The sequence below is a fragment of the Leopardus geoffroyi genome, chromosome D1 (assembly GCF_018350155.1).
Source record: "Leopardus geoffroyi isolate Oge1 chromosome D1, O.geoffroyi_Oge1_pat1.0, whole genome shotgun sequence".
Classification (NCBI taxonomy): Eukaryota; Metazoa; Chordata; class Mammalia; order Carnivora; family Felidae; genus Leopardus; species Leopardus geoffroyi.
In genome coordinates, this window is record NC_059329.1 from 48,203,387 (window position 1) to 48,224,046 (window position 20,660).

Genomic DNA, 20,660 nt, shown 5'->3' on the forward strand with positions numbered 1-20,660 from the left:
TGTAAGAAGTTTCACGACAAGGCCTGGGCTTGTCCCACATCTTCTCTGCCCACAGTCTGTAGGGAAGAACACAGTCAATGGTGCTAACTATAAGCAAGGCTGGGAAGAGTCATTATCTTGTGGGTCCAGGAAAAAAGGAAACAATTTGGTGAACACAAAGCAGTGTTTCAGAATTTTGTAATTCATAATGAAGTGATTAGTTTATAAATCATCAATATAATTCCCATTCCTTTTTCTTGTTTCAGAAAGAAATCTGCCTCAAGAAGCTTTAATGAAAAGAGGCAGTATATCCAACAATTAAAAGTCATCTCAACCTTAGCTCAAATTTTCCTTTACCTTTACCTTTCCTTTACCTTTAAGGTCTTGTTCCTTATTCTTGAATTTTCTCATTCATTAGTTGAGAACTAAGGGACCAAAAAAGAAGGATACTGTGATGAGAGAATAAGATAATGTATGTAACAAAGGAATTAGTCAATAAATGATAACATAGTTATTTGTATTATTAGTAATGACAGTGCAAAGGATATTAATGCATGTTATATTTATGATTAAACCTCATCCAGCTTCTTACATTTACCTTTTCTTTCATTTACACTATAAGTCATTTTCAAAAAAAAAAAAAAACAGAAAACAAAAGTTGTTCTGCAAGTCACAAAATAAAAGGAATTGGGTGAGGAGAGAAACACCCTTGGTTATGGTAGTCAGCAGAACTTTACAGATTTTTCATTCTGTGGGGGTGAGGGTTGATAGCTCCCGAGTCCACTGGAATGTGATGTCTGTCTTCCCAGTGGCATTAGGATGACTCAACAGAGAGCTTGTTTTTGCCAACTCTCTCTTCTCATCTGTACTGGGGAGGAGGCCCGCTTGTACCTCTTAGGCAGAATGACATACTGAGGTTTGTGTCTCCCTCATTTCTTTGAAGTGTGCTTTCTCCTTGATGTATGCACATAAATCACAGTCATTTGCAAAACAAGAAAAATATTAAGTCTAGGGCTCAAGTGAATTTATCCCAATTTAGTAGAAGAGCTCTTAGTCTGTGCCCATGTAGGAAAGCAGTTGTGTCATCTGGTACAGAATGTTTCTTTCCTTGTGGTGAAAGAAAGAAAGAAAGAAAGAAAGGGGGGAGGGGAAGAACGGACAGAGAAAGGAAAGGAAAGGAAAGGAAAGGAAAGGAAAGGAAAGGAAAGGAAAGGAAAGGAAAGGAAAGGAGAGGAAAGGAAAGGAGAGGAAAGGAAACGAGGAACAAGGAAAGAAAATATAATTCCACCATTTGTGCATTTATTCTTAAGTGTATTTTATAAGAACTTCTGATAAAATATGGTTAAGGACTTTTGTTGGTAATGTTTCTCATTTTTGCAATGAAAACCAACTATAAAGGTATTTAGCTCATGTAAATCTAACACTTTGAATTTATAGAGTCTCTTCAAAGTCCTTTCTGGGAACTCTTCACTTAGCTGAGATAATTTTATTTATGGGGAATAAAATATGGAGCTGTAAGTAAAACACATTTTCGTTCTGGTTTATAAGTAGGAAAATTAAATCAATATGTAAATTAAGTATGTGGCTAGCATCATATGGTTGAATGCCAATGGCCAAAAAGAAAACTCAGGCCTCTTAATTTCCAGGTCCAAATACTCAGAACAGTCTGTTTTTTATTAGCCCTCTTATTGTTTGATGCCTCATCATGATTCTATGAACCTTATAGGAGTAGGACATATGAAAGATTATCTTGTCTAACGCACTGCCCTTGGGCAGTTGAATGCTTAAACAACTCAACACAAAGATTTTTGTTCTGATATTATGTTGGATTAGTTTATTCAGACCATCTCCCCCTCTGACCACAAGTAAAACTGTTGGATATAGTATTTAAAACAAACACACACACACAATACTTCTTAAAAGTACTAGACAACTAGCAAAATACTAAAGACTTATCAGGCAGAAATCTATATGAAGACAGGACTCGGTGGGGTAGTGCTGTACTAAAGCCACTTGTGCCCTGAGGCATTTGTTGAACCCAGTGAAGTGACACTTAGAAACTGACCAATAGACTGCAGATTGCAATTGTAAGATATAAAATAGTCATCCTTATTGTTTAAATTAATTAAAGATAAGCTTTAGTAATTAATAGTACAGGAAACTCCAAAAAACTATCCTAGCAGATTTGAAAGGAAAAGAAAGAATTTAAAGAGAACTTCAGGGGTGCCAGGGTGGCTAAGTCAGTTAAGCATCTGACTTGATATTCACTCAGGTCTTGATATCAGGGTTGTGAGTTCAAGCCCCATGTTGGGCTCCACGCTGTGTGTGAAGCCTATTAAAAAAAAAAAAAAAAAGAAAGAAAGGAAAAAAAAGAAAAGAAAAATGGGGTGATTGGGTGGCTCAATCAGTTTGGCGTCCAACTTTGGTTCAGGTCGTGATCTCCCAGTTCACGAGTTCAAGCCCGAGTTCAAGCCCTATGTCAGACTCTGTGCTGACAGCTCAGAGCCTTGAGCCTTCCTTGGATTCTGTCTCCCTCTCTTTCTTCCCCTCCCCCACTCACCCTCTGTCTCTCAAAAATGAATACCAGCATTAAAAAAATTAAAAATATCCATTTTCAAGTTAACTTAATAGGAAATTATTCTGGATATTTTCCAGTGTATTTATGCCATGTTAAAGATAACTTTCCATTATAAGGAAGCATAGTAGAGGGACTAAAAATGTGGCTTTTGGGCCCAAGCTGCCCTAATCAATGTCCTAGCTGTGTCAAGAGTAGCTGTGTAAGCTGCAGGACAGATATTTTACCTCTTTCTGTTTCCTCATCAGTAAAACGAGAGCAATAACAGAATTGATTGCATAAGCTTGCTGAGAGGGTTAGATGTAAATGCCTAAAACAATGTCTGGCACATCATAAGTATTTGATATTTGCTTGCAAGTAGTTTACTATTACAAGAATAGACCAAAATGGATTTGACCTCAGCACAAATCACACCCTTTTTAACAGCATATGGACCATCAATAAAGCATGCCATGGCCAACCGAAAAGATACATTTTAACCACTCCCCCAGGACCATTAGTTAACTGATCTCATAAATGTTCTTCTCTTAGAATGTTAGTGCTAACCATGGGAAAAATGAATCAGAGGGAGGATCAAGAATGCTCGTAGTCACTCATTTAGTTCAATAATGAATTCCTGAGCTACATGCCTGGCTCTGCAGTAGACATGGAATTCTGCAGCATGTGAGGCATGGCACACTAGTAGGGGAGAGAAAAAAAAAAAAAAAAAACAAGCACCAAAGTATTGGAAAAAGAGGTTCAAAGCAGGTTCTAGTTTTATTCAAGACCTCAGAGAAAACTTCCCAGAAAAAACAAAAAGACATTCAGCGTTTACCAGTATACAGATCTCGGATCTATTATTTCATCATTGATTCTTCACAAAGACCCTGTTAGGTAAATACCCAATCCTTATTTTGGAAATAGGGAAATGGAGATTCAAACAGGATAACTGGCTAGAGGGAGTTGTTTCCTTCATTTCCAGAAACACACTGGGATTCTCATGAAATGAAAAACCGACCTAGGTGGCACTTAATGTTCTCTTTGTCATCCCTTAGGAGGCAGAATCTAGTACCCATGGTGAGCCAAACTCTAGCAAACAAATCAGAAACAGCAAACAGCTGCTTTGATTTTTTTTTTAAACCATTAACAGGAAATCCCAAGCTAAATTTAAATTGGGCTTTTAGGAAGAAACAATTCAAGAAAAAATAATCAGCATCTAGTTTTGTTTGCCCTCCATTAAGAAGTCTCAGAATACAGATGAGCTGTAGTGTCACTATTAAAATGCTAGAAGGTATTCTAATTCATATCTCTGCTGGCATCCTACCCTTGGTTTGTCTTGGAGTTTGTTACCTTGCAATTATACTTGAATTCACCAAATATTAGGTTCTTGTGAGAGATGTGTTACTTGATATTTCTTGTTAAAATATAACATAAAATGTGGTTGTTAAACAGAGACAATACCAAAACTGCTCGTTTGAGTTGGGTTATGGGTAAAAGTAAAACTAGGCTGCCCTAAAGGGTATTTTACGTGATTCAACCCCATACCCCCCAATAGGTACCATTGTCATTGGTTTCTTAAGTGTCCATTCAGAGCTTCTCTGATTCACATTTGCTCCTTTTCACCAAAAAGGTAGCATAATATATATACTTGCCTACACTTGAGTCTTTTCAGTTCATGATGTATAGTCAAGATTTCACATCAGCACTTATTTTTTTGGGCTTCCCATTGCATGGACATAACATAATTTATTAACTAGTTGTCAATTAATGAGTATTTGGGTCATTTCTAATCTTTTTCTCTGACAAGTAAACTTAGTGACCTTAGTGCTCACTGCGTATATGTGTGCTCCCAAAGTCCAGCTTTGTGTATGGTCAGGATGGGGATATGTGTCCGGGTTGTAGACAAGAGTGGAATTAATATAAGCCATTTCCAGGCTTGAACCTTCAAACTCTCCTGTATAACCCTCCTATACCTTCTTCTCCTGGAAAGACCCATTGGAAATCATGTGTTCCAGGTGGTGTAGTTATGAGATGAAGGAGGGCTACCCACTAGCACCTGACTGTGCCATAATTGGGAAATCAGTTGTCACCTGTTAAATGCCAGAGATTGTGTGGTCACTAAGGCACACCTGTTGCTTCCTGATGAATGCAAACCTGTCCTTTCACATGAGCGCAAATATATTTATGAAATAAATTCCCCAAAGTGGAATTCCATCTCCAGCTTTAATTTCCACTTCTAATGGTCTCTAGGTTTACCTCAGACCCTCTGTTGAGCCTAGTGCTTCTCATCTCCAGCCCTGGCCTCACTTTGCATGGGCACTGCCCTCATTTAGGATCTTCCTGTTTACCATCTGGCAGTCACCTTGCTGCTAATCTTTAGTTCCTCTTAACTGTCCATGCACAATGCTTTCAGATTAATCTTACTTTCTTCTCACAACTAATGCATTTTCTTCCTGACCCCTGAATTTTTTTTTTTTTTTAAAGATTGCCAACTGCCTAGAATCAGTTCTAGATTTTCTAGCCTGGCATTTAAGCCTGCCTACACTAACATTTAGAAGATAGTTACCAGTACAGTATCCAGCATGGAGTAGGTACTCAATAAATGGTGGTAGCTATTATATTTTATAGCCTGCAACAAAACAGCGCCTTGTGCGTAGCTGACATTCAAAAAATAATTCCTGGTCCGTGGACTCTATTAGAGAGAATTCATGATTCACTAAATTACATTAATATAGGATTCCTTGACTTTTTCTCTAACAGCTTGGTTTTAAGGTTAATCTTTCTTAGAGTGTTGCTTAATCAGAGAATTGGATGGTGAGGCTACAGAGAAGTAGCTCGTATAATTCGTTAAACATCTAGGGAAGCATTTCTTTGTAACTGGGATGGATTATGCAATGGTATCCAAGGATGATTATACCACTTAAGGCAATATTAAAAACAATGTATCACACTGAATATTCATATGGAGCATCTATACCTAAATGACACTGCTAACTCATAATCAAGTTGGAATAGCTATTTTTAGCATTTTTAACTACAACATCCCAAGACATGATTATTAGCATGTTGTTACCTCACGTATCCAAAGTGAGCCTGTACATAATCTTCATTGTTTGGAAATGTTCATGAGGTGAATGCAATGTTCCTTTAAGAGCTAGCTGCATTTCTGTAACATAGGAATTATGAAGTAGAATTTTATTTCTGTCGATGAAGGCTAGATGTTTATTCAAAAACAAGAAGTATTTTAAAATGTTGGTTATTTTTCACATTGATTTAACTGATTTAACTGAACAAAATGTGTGAAATTATTCTGGAGCATAAATCCAGTTGTCTTGGAAACTTTGAGAGATAAAAAATGAAAACAAGATATCGTCATGCTTAAACTGCAAGGGATATGAATATAAATCAACTCTAAACTTCTTTAAATTTTGTTGCAGTATAAACAAAACTCATAATTAAGGACCAGAAAATATTAAGGACATGGTGGATATAAAACAATACATATTGTGTAATATATTTTCTTTACATCACACGGACAGGAAATCTAAATTAAGCATTTTGTTACTGATTTGGGACAGGTCTTTTGTGGAGGTTCAACTGAAGAAAAGGAGTAAAACAAAGTCTGTCTGTCTGTCTATATCTGTTTCCGTCTCACCAGTAATTTCACATTTGCTTATACTTTATGAAACTGTGCCCAAGTCTTAAAATCGCATTTAACACTTATTCAGATTACAAATTTAAGTGACACAAACAAATAATATACAATGAAATACTGTTTGTATTGGACTTTACTGGAGGAAGCTCAACAGTGTTAGCAGGTTCTTATCACATGACTCCTTTCAGCAACACAAGCTGTAGAGATGCCCACGATGCTTTCTGACACTTTGCAGAAAACAAAATGCAACTCGGGAGCTGATGCATTCTCTCACAAAGGCTTTTAGAAGCAACAACCTAGTCTGCGTGAAAGCCACGGACATGAAAACATACCCTTTAGTAAAGGCAAACAAACTGTCTCTGAATTAAATCTTTCAGGGAAAAAAGTAGAATCCCTAAGAATCTAAAAGTGGCATCCAGGACTTTTTATATAGTTGACATAAAAAGGGATACACATTTAAGCAGAAGCAAGAATGACTTCATTTATCATGATTATTACTAGTGGTTTCTGTAATAACAAGACAAATTGCTTCTGCATATTTCTCTTCCCAGTCCCTGACATACACTCGTTATTTTCCAATTAGCTTTTTGTGTCTTCCTCCTTTCCTTTCTTCCTTATCTCAAATCATACACTTCTCTATTGTGAGGTTTTTGTTCCTTTTCTGCTTTTCTAGTAGCCACGGATGGGTCCTTTAAACTACGATTTTTTGGGGGACACAGAGTATTGAAAATAATTATAGTGTATACATTTTAACTTTAAATAAGTTAGGTAGATATAAATTAAAGAGGAGTAGCTGTCCTCTTTACAGTTACCGATCTCATAGGGAAACAGCCCTCCTATTCACCCTCCCTACCTTCCCTACTCCACCACTACCAACACACACACACACACACACACACCTCAAACCAAAGAACAGTGGGAGGTATCCTGTTACCAGACCACACTTTTAGTTTTTCCCTCTAGGCAGCTTGGCAAATTACTAGAAATAGAAGTGATGTGTTCTTGTTTGGATGGGGCTTTGGAATTGATAGTTTTTACAGATTTAGTTTCATTCACCTGATGGAATCTGTAGCCTCTTTTAGTCATTAATGACATACCCATCCAAACTGTATTTATGGTACTTCCCTCCCAGGAGCTGTTACTATTGGGATTCTTTATCTCTGTAGGATAAATTAAATATATGTTTGTCATCAAAGCTGTTTTTCATTGTATGTCCCCAGGGCACGATTTCACTTATGATGCCCTGTTTGTCTGACCATGGCAGGATAGAAAAGTGTAACGTGAGTAGACTGACAGGCAAGAAGTAGGTGTGAGAGTAAACTAATTTTTCTGATTCACAGTTATTTCTGGTTGAGAGTTGGGAGTCAGGGTAGCTGGGTTCTAAATCTCTCAGATGGGATCAATGAAGACATCTAACAGTACTAGCTGTAAGAGGTGCGGAAATCACAAATCTGCTTTTCGGTCTTCCTTAGCTGAAAGGGCCGAACAGCAAAGGAACATAACACAGAAAGTCCAAACTATGTTAGGTGTATTTGAGGAAATGAGATTAGAAAACAAATGTTTTTTTTTCCTGATTGTAATAGCAGCAGTAGGGGGTTGCTGAAGGGGGTGACATTAACTCCAAGAAACAAATGAAATATTTTTGCTGGAAGAGAAGACGAGAGCACTTCCACACTGATGATTATCTTGGAACTGGCTTCAGAGAGCATGTGCCTAGGCTTTGTAGTGGGAGCACTGGCAGGGTTGTGGTCACACAATTAGCCAGCCTTCCTCATCATGCTGAGACTCTATCAGCATGTAGAAGCGCAAATTCTGAAGAACTGGGACTGTCACTTGAGTTGGTTTTATGTAATACTTACCCTTTCGTCTTATGAGTTACACAGGGGAAAGATACTTGAAATGTAAGCAAGGCAAAAGAATATTGTAGATATAAAATCATCATCTGGCAAACAAATGTAGTTCTGACACTTGATCTTTATGGCATTTGTGGACGTTCTTGGGACACAAATTGGATTTTTTATTCCTCTTTTGCATGCCCCTCCACACCTAGCAGAGGACTTGCCATGTCTTAGACACAGGCAGGTGCTTTAGGTGCTGTCAGAGGTGCTTTAGTGGCTAGTCAACAGAGCAAAACATTGATCATAGCTGCCTATTTATTTTCTTATGGGAAGGTTAGAGAATTTGTAATTTTCTGTATAACCAGTTTCTTTGTTGAATTTTTACACTTATGGGTATAAATGAGAAGTATCTCAAGAAAGGGGGTTTATGCACAGCCTGAAATGCTCATATAACCTGAACATAAATAGAAAGTCATATCATCATACCAGTTCAGATTCACTGGGACTTGCACAGAAATTTGCAAATAATATCTGGTATTTCTCATATTATGCAAACATCCCAATATTATTAGATCTATAGTGTTTCTATAGTGAATGGATGTAGAAAATGCACTCTTTTAACAGTATACTCAGTTTTATGATGACCATGAAATCTTAGACTAAGAACAAAACTTTTCAATTTTTGGATGGATTAAGGAAGGTTACCACTAAAGGGTTATTGGGATTAAAATGCCTTTCATGAGATTTTCATTGTAGTTTTGGCAATTTTTCTTTTGATGCACATAATGGAGATGATATATTAAAAACACAATTCTTGTATTTAGAAACTTCCCCACTTTATTATTATACTAAATGCTTTGCAAGGTAATGGAGGTTTGTTGGAAGAGATGTTCATTAGGTTCATCGTTAATGTAGCAAAGTGACTCATTATTAAAAAAGAAAACAAAACAAAAAAAACCTATTACAGTTTAGAGCTTGAGAAAGTAAACACTATTCTCCCAGAAGCTCACTTACTGATTTTCATATTTACCTTCCTTAACTGAAGAAATTAATTATCCTAAATTCTAACTGTATTTAAAATGAGAGTTTATTTTATTTTATTTAAAAAATTTTTTTTCAATGTTTATTTATTTTTGAGAGGCAGAGAGAGGGAGACACAGAATTCAAAGCAGGCTCCAGGCTCTGAGCTGTCAGCACAGAGTCTGACGCGGGGCTCAAACCCACAAACCGTGAGATCATGACCTGGGCCGAAGTCGGACGCCCAACCGACTGAGCCACCCAGGTACCCCTAAAATGAGAGTTTGAAGAAATGGATTCTATGTCAAATGGAAGGAATTGCTTTGTATTACATCTATATATGTTTTCAACCTTGCTTGAATTCCCAAGTTAAAAAAAAAAAAGGAGAAAACATTCTAGACTCAAAGTACTGATGTATTGGGGGGAAAAAAGTAGTGAAAAGGGAAAATGCAAATGAAAAAAATAGTTGAAAAGGAGATTAATAATCCAGAACCAGGAATGTAATTATTATAATAACTTTTAACTGGAAGGAAATTCCGGAGAGGTTAGAGTGATGTGATAATTGATAACATTATGTGTTTTTCTTTTATATTTTTCTCCAGACACTATATTGTGGTTGTATTCTTTAAACAATTAAAAACTCAAAACTCTTTATTAAAGCTAGTGTTTATGATGTTAAACCAAGACTTTCAGATTAGATTTATTCATTTCATTTATTTAATTCATATATTCATTCCCTGAAATTAAAATATGACAAAATCAAAATAACAGGCCTAATATTATGATCTTAAAGAGAACAAACTAAAACAATATATTTGCTGATATACTCATGCTAAGTTCTTACCTTGATGAGTGATGGCTTGCATTATGTTGCTTACTGCCAGACTTCTCTAAATCTCAGCTGACTTGAATGTTCTGAGTCTAGTTTGGTATTTTTCAGTCCTCAAAGTTGATTTGTTGCTTAGGCAACTTGGTTCCAGTTAATCATGATGAAATTATTATACGAATAGATTTGTTCCATTTAATCATGTTCCTACAAGTTCAGTTATCTGAATAATAACATAGGACTATGTAATATAATCAGCTTCATGTAAGAAATCCAAAGAAATTACAGTTGTAATTATAAAAAAGGAGAGAACAGTTATGCTTGCTTCATAAGATAGTTGGAAGATTAAATGAGTTAGTACATGAATGTGATTAGACCAGCACCTCTTATAACATTGCATTTTTAAAAATTATTGTATTATTATTACTTTATTTTTTAACTAGGCAAGACTGGCTATTCTCAAGTTGGATTGGAGATCATAGTGTTGGAAGTGATAAATACGTGATGAGGATAATTTTAATCATGTATTCAAAATGACTTGGCTTCTTTAGAAGAGAGGAGAGCTTAGAAATTTAAGGTTTCATTTATAGGGATATATTTTAGCACACCTGTAAGTGTTGATATGGGAAGGTGTAAAGTTGAAAGCAATGTGGTAAGTGTAGAAAGCATGGAATTTCCAACAAGAACATTTGGGGTTCTAATTCTTATATACTACTTGTGTGATTTTAGGCATATCACTTAGACTTTCTATGTTAACTTTTTTCTTTTTTTTTTCCTTTATTTCAAAGCTTATTTATTTATTTATTTATTTATTTTGAGAGAGAGAGAGAGAGAGGGAGCATGCACAGGGGAGAGGCAGAGAGGGGGAAAGAGAGAATCCCAAGCAGGCTCCACGCTGTCAGCATAGAGCCTGATGTGGGGCTCGAACTGAAGAACCGTGAGATCATGACATGAACCAAAATCGAGAGTCGGATGCTCCACTGACTAAGCTGCCCAGGCGCCCCTAACCTTAGTTTACATATTTGTAAAATAAAGATCATTTTTCAGTCCACAAACTTTTTTTTAATGTTTATTTATTTTTGAGACGGAGACAGAGCGTGAGTGTGGGAGGGGCAGAGAGAGAAGGAGACACAGAATCCAAAACAGGCTCCATGCTCTGAGCTGTCAGCACAGAGCCCGACGTGGGGCTTGAACTCACGAACCATTGAGATCATGACCTGAGCTGAAGTCGGACGCTTAACTGACTGAGCCACCAAGGCACCCCAGACCACAAACTTGTTATGAGGTTCTAATAGAGACAGTATGTGTACCTCTCAAATATACTATCTGGTATACAGTTGGGTTCATAAAGTAGCTCATAACTTATTTTTATTAAATGTTAGTATTTTAATATTTATTTTAATTGGAAGATAATATAGTTCCAAGTATTTTAAATAAATAATATATATTGGTGATGGCCCTGCATATAGCCATTTCCCTATATTTTTCCTATTGATCACACTGAAATTAATATACAGTGTTTTGTAAAGTATTTAGTTTTTGTGGTAGATGATTTGGTTGCTTTATATTCTATGTAGTATATTTTTGTTCAAAGTGACTGCAATTTAAAAAGCATGTGGATTTCCAGGCCTCCGTCTTCCTTCCCTTCCCCTTTGAAATGAAAGCTCCATCTGGACCTTGTCTATACTTATATTAGGGAGAACAGATTGTTTTAAGAAACTTATTAATTTTAAAAAGCTTTTCAATTTGGGCAAAGTGATTGGTATTCTTTGTGTTAACATCAATTTAAATTCACTTGTGAAAGGTCCATTTGTGATTTCCCAGCCCTCTTTTTACTTGCAGATGTAAAGTAGTAACCAGACAAATATGCCTGGTGGTCTAGAGTCAGCTGAGCCTAGACATAGTTATGGCATCCTTCCCCATGCCCTATGCCACTCAGATTGATTATGCTAATGTTCATTTTTAATGTCTGGATTTTCAGAGACTTGTAACCAGCATAGATTGACCAAATGTCAGGAGTACACATTAACATCTAAAAGACCAAGGAAGTTTGTGGGCTATTATTAATCCACCTAATATTTAATGAGCTCTACTATGTAGAGGATGATAGAGCAATGCCTTCATAATTCTGAGGGGAATATTTCTTAACCTAAAATTCTATAACCAGCCAAAGTGCCAATCAAGTATGAGAACAGATTAAATATATTTCTAATAGTATGAGCACTTGGAAAGTTTACATCACATATACTCCTGCAATGAAAGTGTCATAAGATTGTACTCATTGAGGGAGTAAACCCAGAAAGAGAAAGCCACAGTTGTAGGAAATAGTAATGTCAAGTCAAGAGCAATAAAGAGATGGTGGTGGGAATTCGCAAAATGACACATGTACAAATGGCCTGAGGAGCAATGTAGATAAAGAAAAATAAAGTTCAAATGCTTCTGGAAGAAGATCACACAATGACTTGAGAGAATATATTATGTAATCACAAGTCTGTAAATAACTGAAGTATGATAAATGCAAATAGTGTAAGAAAAAGACAAAGAGTTAAAAGTGGGGTCCTGGAGAAAGGCTATATTTTATAACCCAATTACTAAGCAAACCATACAAGATAGTACAAATATAAAACAAATTCTGATGGATTCTTATAAATGCATGGTCTGTGAGGGGAAAAATTTATTTGATTGTAACATGAGGGATATTTTCTCATCTGTGATCCAAGACTCATGACACTGAATCTGTGTAGAAAAATACACACACACACACACACACACACACACGCACACACAATGCTAACATATTACCTGGCTTGGCACTGAGCGATTATTTACAGAATAATTGCAATGCCACTTATTAATTTTCAACTTTTAGAGATAACCTGTAACAAAATATGTAAGACATTGTTACGGTTGCATGACAAAATAAAAATAGCCAACAGTCTTGAAACGTGGAAGTAAAAGTTTAACCAACAGAAGACAGGGTGTGAAAGGAAGAAGAATGGCAAATCTTGACATCTTAAAAGCATGGAGTTGAGAAAGCCCATGGAAAAGTGATGAAATAAGAAACAGATTTTTAAGAAATTACTTAGTGTTAAAGATGTAACATAGAAAGACTAAAATAAGAATATAAATACCAAACATCTGAAGGGGGAATGGGAGTGGGAGAGAAGCATAAATGGGTTACATTCTCATCTTTCATATAAGGAAGTTAATAGATAATAAAATTTACAAATAAAAAATTAGAGGTCTACTGATATTGCATAGCTGTTGAGAGACAACCTAGAAAATAATTTGAAGTGGAAACAGGTTTAATTCCTAGAAGAGTATCAGCAGTTAAAGAAGAATTGGTTGTTGTGGGAGATTCTGAGCTTTTCCAGACAGTTTGAATGGAAATTTAAATATGTGCATTCGCATGTATTACTTTAAGCGCAATGAAAATAAATGTAAAATAACGTGCAAACTGGTTACAGCACCATGCTGCTCTGACTTGATTGTTTATTACCTCCTGTGTTTTATTTCTGCCACAGTTAACTCCTTGGGAATATATATTGACTTTTTGGGGGGTTACTCAGAGCTAAACACAAGGATAATTCAATAAAAATAACTAAATATATTTGAAGTGATTGAGCTTCTATATTAACATCTTTAACAGGAACCAAATTTATGGAAGTATATAGGTCCATTCATCATTAATTCAACTATCATCTGCTGAGCAACTACAATGTGCAGGTCATGACTGTGGGCTCGTGTGAACCCAAGGTAGAAAATTATTTTAGTTTCCTAAGTATACATATAAGGCTTATTATTCAATCAGTATTTTTTGAATGTCTATTGTGTTCCAGGCACTACCTAGGCCTTGGAGATGCAATGGTTTCAGCAGACAGATGAGAGCCCTTGTTCTCTTAGAGTCTACTGTTTCCCCAAAACAGTTGCCACATACTTTCCGTGTACAGTTTGGTTGACTGATTATGATGTGAAAGTACTCTAAATATCTGTATAAAGAAAAACTTACAGAATATCCAAATTCAGATTCTATCAAAGAGTGCATGAATCCAGGAGAGGACCACTTTTCAGAAGAAAAAGAAATGAATTTAATGGAAGTGTGTCACATAATGGAGACATCTGAGGACCAATCTTGAAAAATGAGAAAAAGGTTCCACCCCTGTTCATAGCACTGAAATAATATTCATTTATGACTGTGACCTGTGGCAGTGTGGGATGAGAAATTTGTAAGAGTATCCATCTTTAATTTTTGAATCCCTATAAAGAGATCAAATAATTGTTGATGCTTTAGATGATTTAGGGATTTAAGGAGGAGTAATGTATTTGTGAATTTGCAAATGTATTTGTGAAGTTTATGTGTGGGAGGGTAAATGTTGCAGAAGTAATTGGAGAAAGCAATGATCAGGATGGGTTGTGGTAATTTTGGGGTCACATGCAAATTGGGAGTTGTATCCATGAATAGTTTTTCTTTAAATATACATGATTTTATATCCTGTCATCTCCCTTTTCCAAGAGTCTCCAAATATACTTTTCAGTTCCTCCATCCAGTCCCTGCACCTGGCACAATGGGAACAGATGGAAGAATCCAAAGTCTCAATTAAAACTGCCTTTGAATGTATAACGAATTCCTGTTTTGAATTCTTGTGAATTAGAAACACCGTGCCAGCACTCTGCCACCTTGTGGCTCTTGGAGTCATTGCAGCACATGCAGAACTCCAAATCAGCACCCAGTTCGTTCCTTAATTTACACTAATGTAGATTATTGAACCTAATGTAGATTAGGTTTTAAACACTTTATTTAAAAGGATGTAGTTATCCAAGGTTCATGAGAATACATTTAGGACTTAGTTTCCGTGTGTATATGTATTTTCTTTTTAATGTAGATGCTGTCGTTGGCTGTAATTATTTAGCCTGCCACAAAATAATGATTTCCAAATTTCAGTTTTAAGTATCATGGAAGCTTACAAGTTGAAGGACCTCAAGAGATCATCCAATCCAATATTAGAATCCCTTTTGTTACCCTTCTGATAGAAGAGTCTACAGTCTCAGTTTAGCCATCTCTACAAGAGTTCATTTAATTTTGCAAAGCTGACTGTCCTACCACGTTTGATAATATTTATCCAAAGAGTTGCAAGTTCAACTAATGTTGCTTGCATATAGCTCATAGTTTTTTTCCATACAAATCACAAAAAATTATAAAAGGATCTTAATTCAACTGCATTTTCTAAATCTATTAGGTCAGCACCCAGTACACAATAAAAACCTAATAAATAATAGACCTATTCAGTTTTCCCACATTCATTTTTTTTAAGATTCAGGATCATAGATTATTAGAAATTTAAGGAAACTGTATGACCAATGACAAAATGCTTTCAGTAGCTTATCTAATATTCTCCCAGTTTTATGTTTTTACCTTCGTCCTTTTAATTGTTCTTTTTTGAAACCAAAGACTCATAGAGTATACCCTATGCTAGATGCTGGAGATGCAAAATTAAAAGACACAGTAAGTGTGGCTTACATTTTTTAATCCATTGGGGAACAATTTATTTGAATAAAAATGTAAGTTTCTAGAGGGAGACTGCGAAAAGTGCCGTAGGACCCCAATGAAAGGTATCTTGAATTGCTAATGTGTTCATTTTCTATGATGTGTAATGAATCACCACAAATGTAGTCATTTTAAACAGTACCGCTTTATTACCTCACAGTTTCCATTAGTTGAAGAGTCCAACCACAGCTTAGGATTCTCTGCTTCCGGGTCTCGTTGGTTGTAATCTGCTGAGGAACCCAACTTCTCATTGTTTGTGGTTGGAGGCCACTTTCAGTGTTAGAGGCCACCTGCAGTTCCCTGCTATGTAGCCCTTTCCAGAGGCAGTTTATACCATGGTTGTTTGCTTCTTCAAGGCCAGCATAAATATCTCTCTTTCTCCAGTTTTATAAGACAAAGTCTTATATAATGGAAGGCAATATGGGCATAATATGCCATTAACTTTGTCATTTACCATAACCTAGTCAAGAGAGTAACAACTCCTCAGCTTCACCTGTTCTAGTAGATACCAGTCACCACTAGTTTTGCCTGAATTTAAGGGGTGGATATTACCTGAAGGCATAGACACCAGGAGGCAGGAATTATTGGGGGTCATCGTAAGCTTCAGTCTGTCAGAGCTGAAGAAAATGTATCTAGAGAGTTCAGGAAAGTTTCTTAGTTGAGCTGGACATGGTTATGAGATGTGGTATTTTCCATGTAGATAAGAAGTAGGAGAACAGGGGCACCTGGGTGGCTCAGTTGGTTAAGTCCCGAGTCTTGATTTTGGCTCAGGTCATGATCTCACGGTTTGTGAGACCGAGCCCCGAGTAGGACTCTGTGCTGACAATGCAGAATCTGCTTGGGATTCTCTCTCTCCTTCTCTCTGTTGCTCCCTGCCTCCCCCTCTTTCTCTCAAAATGAATAAATAAGCATTTAAAAGAAGTAGGGAAAAAGAACCTGAGAGAATAGCTTCGTTGATGTGTGGAAGAGTGAAGAAAGATTGAACAAGTGAGTCAGGGTCAAATTACAAAAGGCCTCATTTTGTGAATTATGGAGTACATCAAAAGTAATGGGGAAAATGGGTGAGTACCAGGCAGGAAGTACCATGGTCGGAGGTCCATAATGTAAATGCTATTCTGTCAGTAATATGGAGAACAGATGGGAATATGATAAGATACAAGGCAGGGGAACAAATGAAATGCTATAGGCCTCGTGTCATATGGCAGACAACTCAGGCAGTAGAGTAGCATCTGGATACAGGAAATATTTAGGAGGTGCCTTCACCTCCTGTGTATCAATATGCATAGGGTTAGTGGAAAGAGAGAAGTTGTGTGTATTTTTATGTGTGTATTTAAATCAGTAGATTTCTTTCAGGTGAAATGTGACTTAACTTTAATGGTGTTGTAACTGAAGTGCCTGGATGATTCTGTAAATGTGCTAAATCCCTGTATAAAGCCAAATGGTCTTTAAAGGCAAGTGGCTGTGATAAAAACAAATCTGTAGGATGAATTCTCTGACCTATAGTCGGTCACAGGGCGGGAAATAGATAACCAACCACCTACCCTGAGTGAATAGAGGAAGGCCAGGAGCTTCATAACACTGTATCATATTTTTACATTTTAAAAAAAAAATTATTTTGAGAGCTAGAGAGCGAGTGAGCAGGGAAGGAGCAGAGAGAGAGGGAAAGAGAGAGAATCCCTAGCAGGCTCCGCATTGTCAGCACAGAGTCTGATGTGGGGCTCTCTCCAACCAACCGTGAGATCATGACCTGAGCTGAGATCAAGAGCCAGATGCTTAATTGGCTGAGTCACCCCGGCACCCTGACACTTTATCATTTATTGTCCTCTTTGAAAGTGGTCTCTTTGCTTCAGTCTGATTTTTAAATGAAGGCATAATATTGGGTCATTTTGTCATCAGCAAGAACTAAAGATTATGTTCTGGCACAGGATTGGGGAAGCAACTGTAAAACTATTCCCATTAGCAGAGACTGGCCTGATCTCTAAGAGTTCAATGAGAGCTGACTGGTGATTTTACCTATGTCTCTAAGACTGAGAAAGAACTAGCCTGAGGAGAGAGACTGACACCCTTATAGACATCTACAGAGTGAGAAAGAGCTAGATTAAGGAAGTTAAACTCATTACTAGCAGAAAAGCTGATTTGTGGGCGCCTGTTTGTTCAGCTCCACATAACAACCGCTTCCAGCTACACAGGTTTGAGTGGATATGTCTTGTCTTTTTGTCTGCCCAGCATTCATTTTTCTTTTCCTAATTGCACTCCATTTTCTTCTTGGGATTCACCTCTTTCCCACTGAGGGAAATTTTGATATGACCGTAAATCAAGATGCATGTCCCTATCCTCCAGAAGCCGAGGGAGGAAATCCCAGGGGCTGTCACTTGACCCTTTGGCCAGAAGCTCCCTCTCACAGGAGGTACATAGACATTCTCAGTTTTGTTGGCATTTAATCATTCCAGCAGCAGCTGCCTTGCCCTGTCTGGGTCTTTTATCCTAGGAGCTTTCCCACATTCTTCAAACATTTTTTTTTTTTTTTTCTGATTAAATTTGTCAGAGTTAGTTGTTTATAACCAAAGAAAATGATACACTGGTTCATTAGCATTTTAGAAGGGAGGAGGGAAATAATGTTTATTCCACTTCTATCAACTGTCAGACACTCTGTTAGATGTTTTACATAATATCCCATTTTATCATCACTAAATTGTCATGAGTATAAACTTATCTTAATATTAATGGATTGAATCACCTTAATAGATTTCTAATATTAAACCAGATTTGCATTTCTGGAATAAAGTCAAGTTGATAAATTTGTATCTTAAACTATAGACATATGTATACAGCTAGATTCAGTAAGTTAAGATTTTGATAAAGAATTTTGCATCTAAGATTACAGTGAGATTGCATAATTTTAGTATATATTAGTGTCAAAGTTGAGTTAGTGAGGGTACCTATTTTTCTTATTCTGTAGAAGACTTCCTGTGGCTTTCAAATTTTTTACCTCTTGATTTGTTGACAGAACTTATCTTCAAAACTGTGTGAGCCTAGTGTTTTCCACATAGGATTTTTTTTTAATTTAAATCCAAGTTAGTTATCATATATTGTAATAATGATTCCATGAGTAGAATTTAGTGATTCATCACTTACATGTAACACCCAGTGCTCATCCCCACAAATGCCCTCTTTAATGCCCATCACCTATTTAGCCCATGGCCCTCCTCCCCCCACTCCAGCAACTCTCAGTTTGTTCTCTGTATTTAATTATCTCTTCTGGTTTGCCTCCCTCTCTTTTTTTATCTTATTTTTTTCTTCCCTTCCCCTAGGTTCATCTGTTTGGTTTCTTATTTTTTTTTTTTTTTATTCACTATCCTTAATAATTACAGGATTATTCCGGCTTTCTATTTGTTTTTGAGTCCAGTTTAAGAAATTATGATTTTCTTTTTTTTTTTCAACGTTTATTTATTTTTGGGACAGAGAGAGACAGAGAATGAACGGGGGAGGGGCAGAGAGAGAGGGAGACACAGAATCAGAAACAGGCTCCAGGCTCTGAGCCATCAGCCCAGAGCCCGACGCGGGGCTCGAACCCACGGACCGCGAGATCGTGACCTGGCTGAAGTCGGACGCTTAACCGACTGCGCCACCCAGGCGCCCCAAGAAATTATGATTTTCAAGAAAATTGTCCATTGCTTTTAGATTTTCAAATTTATTGGGAAGAACTTTTCAAAATGTGATTATATTTTCAAGTTTTCTGCTACATCTAAAGTTATGTCTTTTTACCCTTTTAATACTGTTTAATTGTATATTTTTCAATATTTATCTTATGTGTAACTTTAAGGGGAATGATTAGTATTGTATTGTCCTGTATGAATCAGATTTCCTGGATCACAACTCTACATCTTTTCTATAGAATATTATATGAATGTGGCCCCTGTAATTATGCAACCTGCATTCTGGTCCATTTTTTGTCCCCTTGGGAGATATTTGCAGATTTTCATCAATTTTATTGGTTTTTAAAAAACTGAATTTGGCTTTGCTGATCCTTCTTATTATATTTGTTTTCCATTTTTACTAATTCTCTTTTTAATTGTCTTCTTATTAAATTTATGTTGGATATTTTTTCTAACTTCCTAATTTGAATATTTTCCTTATTGGTTTTTTCAGATTTTTTTCTTTACTGATCTAAATACTTAAGGCTCTAAATTTTCACATTTCAATCATTTTAGCATCATTCCACACATTTTGGTATGTATTAACCTTATAGCTATTCAACTCCTAAGTTATTTAGAAATGTGCTTTTTACATTTCTAAATATATATGTTCTCAAAGCTATTTCTTCTCTCGCACTTTCAAGCTGTTTCATGGTTCAAAACATTGTTTTTATGTTACAGATTCTTTGACATTTCTTGAGACCTGATTTACGTCCTACCATGGGATTAATTTTTATAAATTTTCCATGTGTAGTTGAAGAGATTGCATTCTCCAGTTGATGAGTTGTGGTGCTTGATATATGTCAGTTAGATCAAGATTATTAATTATTGCAATCTTTTACTCCCTGTATCTCCAAACTTTCCTTTTTATTTACTTCCTGTCTTCCTTCATCATATATTTTCAGATTTTTGTAAGGGACTGCTGACTGTAAGATCTCTGCTTTCTTTGCCTGAAAAAAACTTTTTTTTAATCCTTTTTCCTAACATATATTTGCATGGTACAAAATTCTAGTTGTTTTTTTCTGTGCAACTTGAAGATATAATTACATTCTGTAATGGCTTCCGTTTTACTTCCTATTAAATGGTGTTGCTTTGCTGGTAACCTGTCTTTTCTCTCTAGCTGATGTTAAGAACTATGCCATATCATTAGTGTTCTTTACTATGGTGAGTGTAGGTTTTTTGTGGGTTTTTGTTTGTTTTTGTTTTAATACATCTTGTTAGGATTTAGCATGATACCTAAATCTATGGACTTATACATTTTAATTCTGGGAAATTCACAGCCAACCTATTTGGGAATAATGTTTCTCTCCCTGTTGTCCCTTGTTGGAACTTCCAATAGAAGTATAACTGGAAAGATGCTTTGAATGGTCATAAGGTTCTGCTCTACACAAAGTTCTCAGGTAAGAAAAGAAGTAAGACCTCAAGGTCAGGCCATTCTTTCTTTGCCATCTTGCGCCTGAGAGTATGCCTCTGTCCAACAATATTGCCTCTTTTTTAATGTTCTCAAAGTTGCTTTTTTGGCTGCCTGCGGTTAGATATGCTGAGCCATTT

The 20,660-nt window shown here is 36.4% G+C and overlaps 1 protein-coding gene across 21 annotated transcripts in view; it reads left to right on the forward strand.

Annotated features, from left to right (window-relative positions):
* DLG2 (discs large MAGUK scaffold protein 2) overlaps positions 1-20,660 on the forward strand; it is a 2,060,218-nt gene that overhangs the window by 1,202,191 nt on the left and 837,367 nt on the right. The window lies entirely within an intron of this gene.